Here is a 3,533-nt window from a genome sequence, read left to right as displayed (position 1 = left end):
CAGATCCTCTTTTTTAAGAAGTTTCACTTCTATCATGTGTACGGTGTTACACACGCATTTTTTTTTATAACTATGGATTTAGTTATAAAATTGTATTTATTATTTATTTTTCAAATAAAAATTTATAAAATTACAGTTATGTTCGCTCTTGATACTTTTTCTGCTTGAACTGATACTTTTTTTCAAGCACGCGGCAGCGCTGATAGGGAATATTTGGCCGGTGTAGATACTTACCGTGAAAATATTTTTGTGTCGCAAAAATTGAGACAAGAAGGTTTACTCTTAAGCCCAAAATACAATAACCCAGTGGCAGTGGCAGCGGCAGTTTTTCGAAATCAGCTGTTTTTTACAAAGTGTGATGTGCAATGAAGCGACTCACAATACAGCAGTGGCAGCTAGCAGTACTGCTCAGTTTAGCCCAAATTCTAAATTCACTGCCACTGTCTTCATCGCAGCAAACTGCGAATGTTGAATTTGACATAAATGAAACGCAGCCAACTTCGGTTGATGTCACTGAAGCCTAAAAGGCAACAACAAAAATGTAAACAAACAAAAGGGAATGTCAAAAAAGGCAGTCGCTGGTAACGCCGTATTGTGTTTGCTGCGGAAGTGACCGCTAATATTAGCTGTAACAGCTGATTTTAAAAACTGTCACTGCCACTGCCACTGCGCTATTGTATTTTGGGCTTTAATAGCGTATTTTTTACGCATCGACTGCTATGTTTTTCATGTTCACGGGTTGGTTCATTTGACACAAATACTAATTTAATTAGACTAAATTTGACTTTGCAAACACCTACTTCAATATATTTGCAAGGGTAAACCTTCTTATACCTCTTTCCTCTGGCTCCCATAGTATGGTACCTATCTGTTTCAATTACCTAATTAACCAAATTTTAGCGATTCATTTAACTTATTAAATAATTTGAATTTATTTTTTAACAGGTGGCAACTCTTTAAAAAATTTGCCTTATTATCTACAGGTGGAGCTTTTATTCCAAAATTCTTATTCCTGTAGCTCTCTGCTATATATATGGAAATAAAAAACGACAAACCAACATTTTATTTTAAAGAATGTATTTTTGACATTTATTTCCGTGCAGAGCTTTCGCATGGCTATGCTCTGATTAAAATTATTATGGTGTTTTCGTTTGTACCAGAGAATGTTGCCATTTGATTTCCGCTTTCTTTTTCGTGTTCGATTCTAAAAAAAGGCAAACGGTTAGAAAATTGTGTGTTCGGTTCTTGAAATTTCACACTCTTGTAAGGTAAAAAAAGGTACATTATCTGCCCTTTGAACCTTTTTCAGGAGAGAAGGTTGCCCTGAAAATCAGGTGGTTGCTTAAAACGACAATTTTATGAAATGCGTGGGCCAGACAATGACAAAGGGGAAAAGCATGCCCTTTTACAGGGTTGAGGGTAACATCAAACATATTTTGCACCGTGGAGGCCAACATTTTTTGGAAAAAACGAAATCGCCATTAGTATATAATTTGGTGACTGTAGTGGCTTCCTGGGAAATTTCTGTTTAATAATTTTTAGTGGATAAATTACCTTTACAAAAATACCAAACACGTTCACATTGCAGACAACGAATTTTCGATTTACATATGCCCACTTACGCGGCACTGTGCGCAGGTCCTTTAACTTTCCCTGTTACATTTTCCTTTGGAAATTAAAATACTTTGAAAGTAATGTTTTGTATGTTTTACACGAAACCCGTCAGTTCACTTGAAACATAACAAAATAATCGGATTATTGGATTGTCACTTGGAATGTCAGGGGCCCCTGCCCGACTAGGTGCTGAGCCAATCCACAAAAACCCCACCCATGACTTTGCGGACGTAAATGAGGACAAGAAATATATCTCCTGCGGGAAGAGGAATCAGTATCTACGTTCAACTAAAATATATCGGCTTCGTTGGGTTGGTCTCGTCATATGACTTTTGAAAAACGCTTCTGCCTTAAAATGATTCAGGCGTTGGTGGTAACAGAGGATGCCGAAGACCTTCTCTCCCACGTGGGGAAGAATTTCGCGTTCCCTAGCATTTTCAATTGGCATACAAGAGAGAAACAATTGACTTGCTTTTTTGAAATCACCTAAAATCCGTTTACAACGCAATGCAGAAGGCAAACTTGGGGCATTAAATAATGGCTATTCATTTATCAATATTTAATTCAAATGAATCATTTAATAAATGCTTATTACTAGGGCTCGGAATCTCATGCACTCAAAATTCAAAAATATGCGCTATAAACAAGTAAAATATGCAATTAAAAATATTCCCCTAATATTTTATTGTCGGTACAAAAATAAATAATACATGGGCGATTCTACCGTCACGGGTACGACATTTGTACAGAAAATTGATCCTTCTTGTTTAAATTTAAGTATAAAGTACTCAACAATTCTAGATACATTTTGATAAATCTACACCTAATTGACTATTATATGAGTTATTACAAAATACGAAAATTCCAGCTTACTTTTATATGGAAAAAATCTGAGTTATTTCTTCTGTCACGTGTGGGACAAAAAAAAAACAGCTTTTTGGAGCAGATATATTTAACCGAAACTCTGCGAATTTATTTCGCTTTTCTGTGTGAACTTGATGTCTTATAATAAAACAGAGAACCACGAATACAAACAAAGCATAAATTACAACAAAACTGATGGCTTTATTATAAAAAAAATCCGAAATTCCTCTGTCACGGGTGGGATACGTACGAATTTTTATATGAAAAGGAGCTTTAAGTGTGGTCCATATTAAAGATTAGTTATTAAAAAAATATAAGAAGCCAAGTAGGGGTTCAATTCACTCACGTTTTATCTTAGGATATAGTGCTTTTTATATAAAAGAAAATGCCTAGCATAGTCTGCCAAAAAAACTATTAAAAATCAACGCGATATCCTAGCGTCTTGAAATTTTCACTTTGTGAAAAAAACTAAATATAAACATTAAATAAACAAAAGAAAAAATCCCAAACGGGTCAAAATGTCACTTAACTTAATCAGCAAACCACAAGCGTATGTAAGTAATGGGCAAGTCCGCACTTCCCCCCTCCTCCCTTGCGTCCACCTCATTAAACAAATAAGGCTTATCAGCCCTGTAAACCTACCACATCGCACACCATCTTCAAAAGAAAAAAATTTGGCATTTTTGAGATTATGCGCTAAAAATGTATACAGAGCTTTTATTTGCCTTACAGCAAAATGTAGAGCATATTTTTGTTATAATTTGTTAAAAAAAATATGGGCCCTTGCCCATATAATTATCATGTGCTATGAAATAGTTTTCGCATTTTCTGACAAACGTATTATTTTGAGTTGTGATTTTTTTGAAGACGGTGTGCGATATGTAAATAGGCAAGCATGAATCAATTGGGAATAATTTTCTCGTATTTTTCTTAACCGATTCGAATGGTTGTTGCTTTGATGGAAAAGTGTTTAGTAGGAGTGCAAAAAGTTTTAGGTTTTACGATAGGTGGCGCAGGGGTCGAGCTATGCTAAAAAATCGCATTTATGGTCCGAT

Source organism: Rhagoletis pomonella, unplaced genomic scaffold (genome assembly GCF_013731165.1).
Source record: "Rhagoletis pomonella isolate Grant_MI unplaced genomic scaffold, Rhpom_1.0 Rhpom_scaffold_00002, whole genome shotgun sequence".
Classification (NCBI taxonomy): Eukaryota; Metazoa; Arthropoda; class Insecta; order Diptera; family Tephritidae; genus Rhagoletis; species Rhagoletis pomonella.
This window is presented reverse-complemented; position numbering follows the sequence as displayed.